The 12,260-nt window shown below is 33.6% G+C and overlaps 1 pseudogene; it reads left to right on the top strand.

The window, feature by feature from the left end:
* Positions 1-4,341: 4,341 nt before the first annotated feature.
* LOC140451301 (protein FAM200A-like) lies at positions 4,342-5,350 on the top strand (annotated as a pseudogene).
* Positions 5,351-12,260: the final 6,910 nt, after the last annotated feature.

Below are 12,260 nucleotides of genomic sequence, written 5' to 3'. Positions count from 1 at the left end.
ATTAGTTCCTTTACCTCCGTTCTTTGAACTCTTATGAAGCGCAGTATTTCCTTTGGCAGACCGTAAAAATTATGTTCCATTTCTTTCGAAAAGCATTCTCAGTGATCATTTTTAATTTTTCTTACAAGTGCATGTGTTTCGTTTCTAATTGTCTTGTAATTATGGTACGCCTCTTGTGCTTTGGTTGATGTATTTCAGGTAAGCTTTTTTCTTTTCTTAGCATTTTTCCTTCACTTCTGTACGAAACTATGGAGTTCTTCGGCTTGGGAACGATTTATTTTTAATATATATTTCTTTCACCAATAATTTCCTTGGTCGAGTCTAAGATATTAGACTTAATTTTTGCCCAGCTTTCTTCCACTCCGTCACTTTCTGTAATATATATGTTTCTGCTTTTTTATGTTATTCTTTTTTGAAATAGGTTTCTTGTGGAGTCATCCTGTAGCTTTCGACTTTTATCTTTGTGGTGTATTCTGGTGTTTTGTTATCACATATATGTACTTTTATTCGGATTTTGCACAATACCAATTTATGATGGCTTCCTATTTCTGCTGATGTTAGTGCTCTTACATCCAAGATTTGAGAGGGCTGTAACTCTCTATTTGACAGAATATACTCTATCAAAGATCTTTGTCCTACTGTACTGTTTTCAAAAGTGTATTTGTTCATATTATGTTCTTCTTCTTTAGCTACTTTAGCCAAAGTATAACTGCCTTCAAATCCAAATCGAACAACATACTGTACATTCTCGTATATAAGTGAAAAACCGTGCACATGTTCGTGCACTTAAGTAAGCGACAATCTTAACACAAGTGTTGCAGAGTTTTCTTTGGTGATATCTAAAATATTACGTTGATCTACTAAAATGATGCATTAACAGAATACTAATTAGATCTTAGCAATCTATGGAGGAGAGACCTGAATAATCAGAAGACAAAAAAAGATAAGAAAAAAAAACGATAAAACGATAAGCACGATATTGAACGCCAGCAGTCAAAAGTTGACATAGCGACGTTTTCCCATTTCAATTGTTTCTCTTTACCATTTTTTGTGTCCTCCAGATTATACGACACACTTTTTTTGCAAAAATGTTATATTGTAAATAAACAGATAACAAACTTTAGACACAATGAGGCATCCAATATCTACAAATTGTAAATAGAGTAGACTGCATTAGCTTTACTAATATATTAACTTGTAAATAGTGTACAAAATTATCAAATCGTTACTAATTTACTTGCTGTATATATGTTTACTAACTTTTTGATTTCAATGTAAATTGTTTTTAGAAAATCATTTCTGTGCTTTAATTTGTTCCGTAGTTCTAACAATACTAATTCTATATTCATTAATACTGCATCAAAATTAGCTTTATAGTAAATGACATTATCATATCATGGTATGTATGTAGAGGAATTTATCTATTATATTCTATTTATTTGCAGCTGACAGCTATTAGAAATGCAAATATGCATTTCCATATGCAAAGCTGCATTTTGCATATGCCAAATTTCACTTAAATACTGTCAGTATAGTCCTATCAGATATCTAAGAGAGTCATTAATATTTATTATCGATGAGTGTCTACCGCAAGGCAGCGGGGATCGCCTCTGGACAGGATCGTAGTTTTATTTTCGATTTCCATTACTTCTTCGATTGTTAGGTGTGCTTAAAATCCGGTCTTTATCATTGTCTACTAAAGTTATAAAAGTTGCAAAAATATTTACATACACCACATTCACATATTTACAAAACTTTATCATTTCTAAATTGATATTAAGAGATTAAGGAAACCACAAACAAAGGAACAAACTGTAAAAACTCTTACTGAAAATCTACGTAATGCCCAAGAACTGAATAAGAGTTGTTATAACATTGATCAGAAATGGGAAAATATAAAAGTAGCAATTATTAAAACAGCAAATAAAAACTTAAAACCAAAGAAAAGAAAACATAAAGACTGGATGACTGAAGAAATACTACTATTAATGAATGAAAGAAAATCATTCAAAACAAAAAATCCAATTAAATATAATGAAACTGATCGATTAATTAAAAAGAGAATAAAAGAAGCTAAGGAGAGAATGTTACATGAGCAGTGCCAAGAACTAGAAGAAATTGAGAAAAAATATGACTTTTTTAACATGCATAAAAGAATTAGAGAATTGACAGGACTAGGCAACTAAGAGATAAAAGTGGTGCACTTATAACAGATATACGCCAAAAAATGCAGAGTTGGACACAATATATAGCACAACGTTTTGAAGACAAAGAGAGTACAGAAGCACCAAAAGAATTTAAGGATGATACTGGGCCTGCCATTATACGAGAAGAAATTGAATATGCAATGAAACAAGCTAAAGGTGGTAAATCTCCCGGGCCTGATGAAGTTCCTATCGAATTACTCAAAATTGTGAATACTGAATCTATTGATCTTCTTTTGGATCTATTCAATACCATATATAGAACAGGTATAATACCTAAAGAATGGCTCCAATCAACATTCATACTGCTACCCAAAAAAGCCAATGCAAAGGAATGCAATGAACATCGCACCACAGCCTTAATGAGTCATGTCTTGAAATTGTTTTTAAAAGTAATTCACAATAGAATACATAAGAAATTAGATGAAGGCACAAGTAATACACAAATGGGATTTAGGAAAGGACTGGGAACACGAGATGCACTGTTTGCAGTAAGTGTTCTTTCGCAGAGATGCTTAGATATAACTCAGGAAGTATATGCCTGTTTCATTGATTTTAAGAAGGCATTTGACAGAGTGCAGCATAATCGGCTTAAAGAAATTTTATTAAATAAAAACATAGACAGTAGAGACATTAGAATCATATGTAACCTCTATTGGAACCAAACAGCAAAAGTGAAAGTTGAAAATGAACTAACCGAGGATATCCAGATTCGCCGTGGGGTCCGCCAAGGGTGTATTTTATCACCCTTGTTATTCAATTTATACAGTGAAGCCATCTCAAGAATTAGTTCTTGCCGAAGTCAGTGAGGGCCTTATAATAAACAGTGAGCCACTTAATAACATAAGATATGCTGACGACACCGTCCTTCTGGCAGGAACACTAGAAGAACTGCCACACCTTGCTGAACAACTAAATATATATTGCAACGAATATGGACTAAAAATAAATTTGAAGAAAGCCAAGTTCATGATATTTACGAAAGCACAAAACATCAAAGTTAAGCTAGTACTAGATAATACAGAAATTGAACAAATATCTTCGTACAAATACCTTAGACCAGTGGTTCCCAACGGGGGCGGTACCGCCCACCGGTGGGCGTTAAAGAGATATAAGGGGGCTTTTTGGGTCCAAGGAAAATTTGGGGGGCGTTGAGGAACAGCTGCCGCCCCCCTAAAGTAACTCATTGCTTCTTTGCTTCTAAAAACTTCTAACAATCCGAAAATATAAACGAAATGCACAAAATGCATTTTGGTTATGCACCGTGCAATTTTTTATTTATCACTCAGTCCAACACTGGAACAATTTCGACGTTGCAGTCGAACGTAGAACGTTTCAGTTTGGTTAGTATAATTCCACTTCCAGTAGAACCTTTCTGCTTTAAGTGAATTTTGGCTCCTCCTTCGCGCAGCGGCATGGTCAGGCATAACTTTAGCATAACAATCATTCGAGATTGTTTCGCTAAAGCAGGGTGGTGAATTTTCTGTGTGTTATTTGCAGAAAGTTGCAGTGCATTTATTAGAAATATATTTTATTGTAATATATATTTGTCACAAAGGTAAGTATCTACGTGGCATTTATATCACTTACTATAATTCTTTATTATTTTTCCCTATCGTAATTTACGAGGTATTTGTAAAAATGTAATAAATCTAAATTTGTTTCCTTATATGTATAGTTATTGTAAAATATTCAAAAAGTATCAACTTGCACAAACTGGATCAAAGTAAAAAGTTAATTATTACCTACCCACACTGAGAGAAGAATTGGGAAAAAGTACAAAAAATCTTAATAAAATTTACTATACTGATCATAGACTGCCAAAAATAAACTATTTACTGAATATAAAGTTATTTTTATAATATGTGTACAGTATGGTAATTTTTAATAAGTTGTTTTGTAATTTTTCCTCAAATTCTTCTCTCAGTGCATATTTATTTACTTGTGGCATGTTTTAAATTTTGCGTACGTTCGCTTCATAAAAAGTGAAAAAATCTGTCAAGAACTGTTATTTGTAAGAACACTGGAAACAGATACTAAAGGCAAATCGATATTTGATGTTCTGGAACACTATTTTACAGATAAAGGTATACCTCTGGAAAATGTCATAACTGTTGCTACAGATGGTGCTCCGGCAATGGTTGGACGGCACCGCGGACTGATAGCATATTTGAAAAAAGCGGTACCAAATATACTCGCCGTGCATTGTGTAATTCACAGACAGCATTTAGTTGCAAAAAATATTAGTGATCGCCTTCATTGTTCACTACAATATGTAATTACTGCAGTTAACAAGATCAGAAGCAGTGCTCTCAATAATAGATTGTTTAGAAAACTGTGTGATGAAAACGACGAGAATTTTAATCGTTTATTGTTGCACACAGAAGTTCGATGGCTTTCGAAGGGTACCTGTTTAAAAAGATTTTATGATCTCTTTGACTCAGTTTTACAGTTTTTTGAAAGCAAAGATGATTCTTTGAGAGAAATTTAAGAGCGATATTGCTTATTTAACTGATTTATACGATAAATTTAATGAAACAAACCTACAGCTACAAAGTGATAATTTGAATTTGATCAAAGCAAAAGGAACTATTTCCTCGGTCGTGTCAAAACTTAATTTGTATAGGCAAAATTTGGGTCGGAGACAATTTCATCAGTTTCAAAATCTTTCCTCTGTGGAAACAAATGATGAAGACATTCTGGTATATTGCCAGCACTTGGAAGCACTTCAAGAAGATTTTAGGAATAGATTTCAGGATATCCTTGGTCTGATTATTCCAGATTGGGTGCTAGAACCGTTCTCAAGTTTAGAAACAGCAGAATTATCACTACAGGAGGAATTGATAGAATTGTCAACAAATGAAGAGTTAAAAGTGAAATTTAAAAATGGATATCAAGAATTTTGGTTGCAATGTCAAATTTCAGTATTATATCCAGCTTTATGGGTTGCATCAAAGAAGTTTTTCATTGCCTTTCCTTCATCGTATTTAGCCGAAAGAGGATTTAGCACAGTCAGCAATTTATTAACAAAGAAGAGAAATAGACTGTCCATAGTGGAGCGCGGTGATTTAAGATTGCTGATGACAAGTATGGAACCAAATATTGACAGATTACTATCATTACATCAAGCTCAGCCTTCTCATTAAAAATGTTATATTATTATTATATTGTTTTTTATGATATGTATTTAAGTTAAAGTTTGAACAATACATGAATACTGTATTTTTGAATAAAACATTTTTTTTTAAATTTGTTGTTGCTTGGATTAGTTAAGGGGCCGTCGAATCATATTTAAGGAAGCCTTTGACCCAAAAAAGGTAAAACAATTGTGAATGAAAGTGCGTTACTAATTTTAAGAATGGAAGAGTTTTTTAAGGGGGGCGTTAAGTATTTTGTTTTTGGAAAAATGGGCGGTAGGCCGAATAAGGTTGGGAACCACTGCCTTAGACCATGGATCACAGAAGATACTGATCAGACAAAAGAAATAAGATGCCGCATTGAAATTGCACAGTCAACTTTTAATAGAATGAGAAAACTTTTTTGTAATCGCGATATCAATATATCGCTCCGAATAAGAATGCTTCGATGTTATATTTTCTCTACCCTTTTGTATGGGGTTGAAGCTTGGACACTTAAAAAATCCAATATTAAAAAGCTAGAAGCATTCGAAATATGGTGTTACCGACGTATTTTGAAAATATCATGGATGGATCGCAAATCAAACGAACAAGTTCTCGAACAACTAGGAAAACAATGCGAAGTTTTAAATTCCATAAAAATCAGGAAATTGGAATACTTGGGGCACATCATGAGAGATGAAAAATACGAACTACTAAGGAATACAATGCAGGGTAAAATCAAAGGCAGAAGAAGCGTAGGAAGACGTAAAATCTCGTGGCTACGCAATCTCCGTGAATGGTTTGGATGCAGTTCTCTTAATAAAATTTTAGGTCAGTATTTTTATGATTTACATAACAAAATTGATTTTTTGAAAGTTAAGAAACTAAAAGTCCTCTTATCACATTTTTAACTAAATAATTTCAAATTTTATATACGCCAGTTTTGACTAAAGTTATTATTAATATTATTAAACAGTATAGTATATTTAATTTATTTGAATTAACTTTATACATATTATTTTATTAATAATAAAAGTTCACAAAAATGATTTTCTAAAATATAATAATGATAACTAGTTCAAATACTAAATGTGTAGCAAATTTTATACATTTGACCATTCTTAACATATTTCCATAGCCCTCAAATACCTTCGTAGATCGAAATTAAGATCGTTACATTATCATAAGTAGTGCAGTAATATTTCTAGATGAAACAAATTCGAATGTCAATGATATCAAAACATTGGCAATGATGGAATTATTACACAGAGCATGAAATTTAGTTCCCTTCAGATTGTAATATTGTAACATAACGAAAAAAAATTGTCTTTAACAGTATGTTCTTTAACAGTATATTTTCTTTAACAGTATAATGAACATATATAAGACAATTATGATAAAATTTATATTACTCCGATCGGATTGCATTGGGAACAACTACAACGAGATTTCGACTAGATAGATAGATAGATATCACTAGAGTCATATACAGCAATTCGTTTGCCCCTATAGTTGGGCCGCCGAACAGATAGAATTATCACGTGAACGCCATGCGCTGGTTACGAGTTGCAGTTCCCAACGTCACAAGTTCGATTTACACCAAGTCAAGAAGAGAAATACAATTATCGCAGTGAATGCGGCAAAACCCATAATATACATAGGTATTGAAAAATGATTGATTTCATTCGCGCTATTTAAAATCAATCCCATCGAATGATTCATTCCCAAACCATTGCGTACTTTGAACCAAAATCAAATCGGCTGCGTTGCAATATGATTTTATGTAAAAATTTATTTTATGTCAGTAATCAGTTTGGAGCCGCAAATAATGCAAGTTAAATAATCAATAAAATGTTGATATTAAAGCTGTATATTTAAAAAAATGACCCGACTTTTATTGAAAAGTCCCGGATCTCAAGTATTGTTTTTCAGCCTTGACCCGAATTCGACTGAATTGGAGTTTTTTCAAGTTAAGCGTTTTAAATAAAAAAATATGACAAAAAGAGGTTACCTTTCATCATCAGTGGCGTTACAGCTTTTTATGAGCCAAAGCCTTCTTCAGAACAATCCTCCATTCGCCCCTGTCTCTGGCAGGGGCGAATGGAGGCAACCCTTCTCCATGCTCTAATTCCGATAGACTTCAAATCATTTTCTAGGTTGTCTTGGTACCTAAGTCTCGGTCTTCCTCTTCTTCGTTGTTCGATCGGCCCTCTTCGGTCAAAAACTTTTCTGACTATGGCATCTTCTTCTCGTCTGATTACATGACCTATCCATCTGAGGGGTGCTACCTTGTGAATGAATTTTACAACGTCAGGTTCTCCAAATCTTCTATACAACTCAAAATTATAACACCTGCGCCACAAACGTTGTTCTTTTATGCCTCCATATATTCGTCTTAGTAATTTTCGCTCAAAACGTTTGAGCAATTCTTGGTCATTCTGTGTTAGTGTCCAAGTTTCTGAACCATATGTTAGCACTGGTCTTATTAGTGTTTTGTATACAGTCAGTTTAATTTTTCTAGGCATTTTTGAGGCCATCTGTCTTCTTAAGCCATAGTAACACTTATTGGCGAGCACTATTCTTCTTTTGATTTCTTCACTGACGTTGTTATCTTTGGTTAGCAGCGACCCTAAGTATATGAAGGTGTTAACACCTTACAGTTCTAGGTCGTCAATTATTATTCGTGTAGGTGTCGGGTTGCTTGACCTAGTGCAACACATATATTTGGTCTTTTGAACATTTATATTTAGTCCCATTCTGTGTGCAGATGCTCTTAACGACCGAAATGCTTCAGTCAGAGATTCTGTGGACCTACCTATGATGTCTATGTCATCTGCGTATCCGACAATTTGTACTGATTTGTTAAAGATAGTACCATTCGTAGTAATCTGCGACTCTCGAATTATTTTTTCTAATGCCAGGTTAAATAAGAGACACGATAGTCCATCACCCTGTCTTAGTCCATTTTTGCAATGGAAGGGTCTTGAGAGATCGTTTTGGATTTTTACCATGCTCTCTACACCTGTGAGTGTAAGTTCAGTTAACCGGACAAGATCAAACGGAATGCGAAATTCTACCATAGCAAGTAGAAGTTTATTTCTATTAACGGGGTCGTATGCGGCTTTGAAGTTAACTAATATGTGGTGGGTGTCGACGCCGAACTCTAGGGTTTTTTCAAGGATCTGCCTCACTGTAAATATCTGGTCCGTTGTTGATTTATTAGGACGGAAACCGCACTGATATCCTCCCACTATTTGTTCGGCGTAAGGGAGGAGTCTTTTGTACAATACGTTGGACAACACTTTATATGCCATATTGAGTAGAGTGATGCCTCTATATTAGAGGTTACCTTTATTCTTAATTAATAAATTAATTACTATCGGTGTCCTCGGATGAAGATTCGTCGCCACCTTCGTTGACGTCATATAAACATTAATAATCAGTGGTTCTAACTGCTGTTCTACAATAAAATCTAGTTCCCACATCTTGGGATGTGGGAAGTACATATACCATATGTATTCATGGTACCAATTTCATCTACCACATACTATTGTTCTATGGGATGACTTTTTACTAGCGTTAGTAACTCAGCTTTGACCATGTCGTCAGTAAATATAGTATTTTTTGTCGCAACCATTCTTGAATATTAGCTTTTCGCATAGCACTAGTTGGTATCTTTTCATATTTTCTGCTATGGTAAGACGCATTATCTAGGACAATAACTGCCGTTTTAGCTAAAGTTGGCAAAATCCTTTGCAGCCACTCTTCAAAAAGATTGAATTCATGTCTTCATGGTAGTCGCCATTTTTTTGGATTCAAACAAAAGCAGTCCGTTTTCCACAAATCCATTTTTAGATCCGATATGTAAAACAATAAGTCGTTTGCCTTTCCCAAAAGAATGTTTCAATCCTGTAGAAAAGCCTTCAACATATGCTTGTCGAGCATTGGTGATTGACATGTCAGTCCAGACTCTGTCAGCAGTATGACCAGCCAGCGTTCACCCAAGTTTCATCCAAATAATAAATAGTACGGTCTTCCTGCATATATTGTCTTATGGATCGCAAGTATCGTCGCCTCCATAATATAATTTAATTTTTTTCCTTTAAAACACTATTTCGACATCTTTTCTTAAACCTAAAACAAGAATGAATCAGTCCAGATAAAAGGTTTATTATTAGAGAGAGAATTATACTTTATTGATACTATGTACCAAAAAGGCCATCGACCGAAGTCTTTCAGCCAGTTTATTATTATTTATATGAGATTTAATAATAGTTGGTTGGTATTAACATTGGGCTCACCGAAAATTAATTAATTTCAAAACTTTTTTCAAAGTAGTTTTCTTTAAATTTGGAATGTTCTGGTTTTCTGAAATTTTTTGCACAATTTTCTGAACCGTTGGAAACTCATTTAGTAAAAAGAAACTGAACAATTCGTCGAATCGTGTTCTTATGTTCATCGGTAATTTAATCAAGCTCTTTTTTAGATCTTTGGTAAAGTTTTGAAGGTTTCAATTCACCATTATTTTGGCGGTGTTCTTTTAAAATATTATAAACAGATGATTCGTTATTATTATTAATAATAACATAAGAATATTAACAATTTACCTGTAGCTTCAGCAGTGAATTTAATAACACCTTCGCAGCTCTTCTCTGCGTTTAACTCCTCAGATGCTTTTTTATATGTATTTAAAATTACACATTTTTATATAACAGTAAATTTTGTTTTTTTTTTTGCCCTTTTTCTTGTAGGCGAAAGAGTATTTGCATCTATATTTAAAACAGACAATAATCTAACACAATCTGATTTTATTTAATACTGTGCGTTGTGTACACTACACGGCTTCTCCCGTTCGGTTTCAAACGCATGTAAGTCTGCAGACAGCCAATCACAACCCTGCAACTCTTTGACAGTCACGTGGCATTGGGATTCTTTCTGTTCGGCGGCCCAACTTTAGATATTGACATGATGCACAAGGGCACTAGAGTATATTCGATAATAGTTTTTTATAATAATAATCTTAGTTATATATATATATATATATATATATATATATATATATATATATATATATATATATATATACAGTGATGAGTGTCTTACCACCCGGCAAAATAGCGGAAAGGATGGAAGATAGATTAAGTTGTGAGATAGTACGAGATAAACTAGTTCTTAGACGTGGCTATTTGACTTCAGTCATAATTATACGGATGACCTCGAAAATATTTTATTTTAATAATTTCCGATGTTAGAATAAATGATTGAATAAATTAAGATATATTATAGTAAAACACATTAATTAGTAGCGATTTTAAATTATAAATCTTTAATTTAGTTAATAATAAAAATAACTCAACTGAAATATTTGACTAAACTAAAGGTAGGTATGTTCTGTCCGAAAACAATTATTGTATGTGGAATTGGTGTAATAGTTAGAGACGTAGTATATTTACAAGAAGGTTGGGGTTCAATTCACACCAAGGAAAAAATGTTTGTTTTATTCAAACAAAAAATAATAAAAAATATGATACATATTAGGTAACAAGTTTTCGAAAAACTCATTATTTACAATTTATTCTTATTCCAATGTTATAAAATAGAAATACAAAATAAGTCAAATTCAATTCCAGTTTTACAGTCTTCAGTTGTGAATGCAAAATAATCCGGTGAAGACTGTTTAATATCAAATCCATCACTAAATTCTCAGTGTTAATATCAATTCCTCTGTATAGGTATTGATTTTCAAAACAATTGACAACATTGGAATGGATGCGCGCGAACAGCTGCCTGCTTTACAGCTAACCAAATCATCAAGCCTTCAGCCATCAAATAATAACATATCGAGAAGTGTTTTTGCACGGTAAACAGAAACTTTTTATTGAAAAAACAATTCGTAAAAATGGTTTTAACGGTCGAGGAAAAAGTACAAATTGTTGTCTGGCATGTGAATGGATTATCAGACAACATGATTAGACAACAATTTGTAAATATGTTTCCAAATAGGCCGGCTCCAGCACGATCAACAATTCAGTCTATTATACGTATTTTTTTTACTTATGGATCAGTGTTCGCTCCAAGAGGAGTTCGTAGACAAAAGGAGGTAAATCCAGATTTGGAACTAAGAAACACTTTGATTTGTGCAAGTATTGAGCAAAATCCTACCCAATCAACATCTCGTCTCGGAGAACAATATGGAATTTCAAGATTTAGAGTAGGTAAAATTTTGAAAAGACATGGATATCGTCCCTATAAACTTCATAAATCCAACGAACAATTCCCTGAGGATTAATATAGACGTTTAGAATTTTGTCAAACTGCAATGGAAATGTCACATCAAGATGAACATTTTTTAGAGAACGTTGTGTTCACCGATGAATGTACGTTTTCATTGCATGGCCGTCACAATTCAATGAATGCTCGGTATTGGTCTCGAAGAAATCCTCGTCAAATTTATGTCGCTCGTACCCAGCGTCCTCGAAAAGTAAATGTTTGGGGAGGCATAATAGGGAATCATGTCATTGGTCCATTTTTTATAGACGGTATGTTGACTGGGCGGAAATACTTGGAACTTCTGCAAAATCAAATTGTCCCAGCCCTTCGTAATTTACCAATACCTTTCGATTCCATATGGTTTCAACACGATGGTTGTCCTGCACATAATTCTCGCATCGTCAGTGAATATCTCAGTGCGACTTTTCCTAATCGATTGATTAGTGGTCACGGATATATTTTTTGGCCTGCAAGATCACCTGATCTTGCACCTTGTGATTTTTTTATGTGGGGATATATCAAGTCCAAACTATATGGAATTGAAGACGATAGGCCTAATTCTCTCGGAGAATTAAGAGAAAAGATCTTTGATTCAATGAGAGGTATTAGTCCAGAAACATTAATTAATGTTAGACGAAACTTTTATAATAGATTGGGTTATTGTTCT

This window comes from Diabrotica undecimpunctata, chromosome 9 (assembly GCF_040954645.1).
Source record: "Diabrotica undecimpunctata isolate CICGRU chromosome 9, icDiaUnde3, whole genome shotgun sequence".
Classification (NCBI taxonomy): Eukaryota; Metazoa; Arthropoda; class Insecta; order Coleoptera; family Chrysomelidae; genus Diabrotica; species Diabrotica undecimpunctata.
The sequence above is the reverse complement of the archived record's forward strand: the minus strand, read 5'-3'. Positions and strand labels throughout refer to the sequence as shown.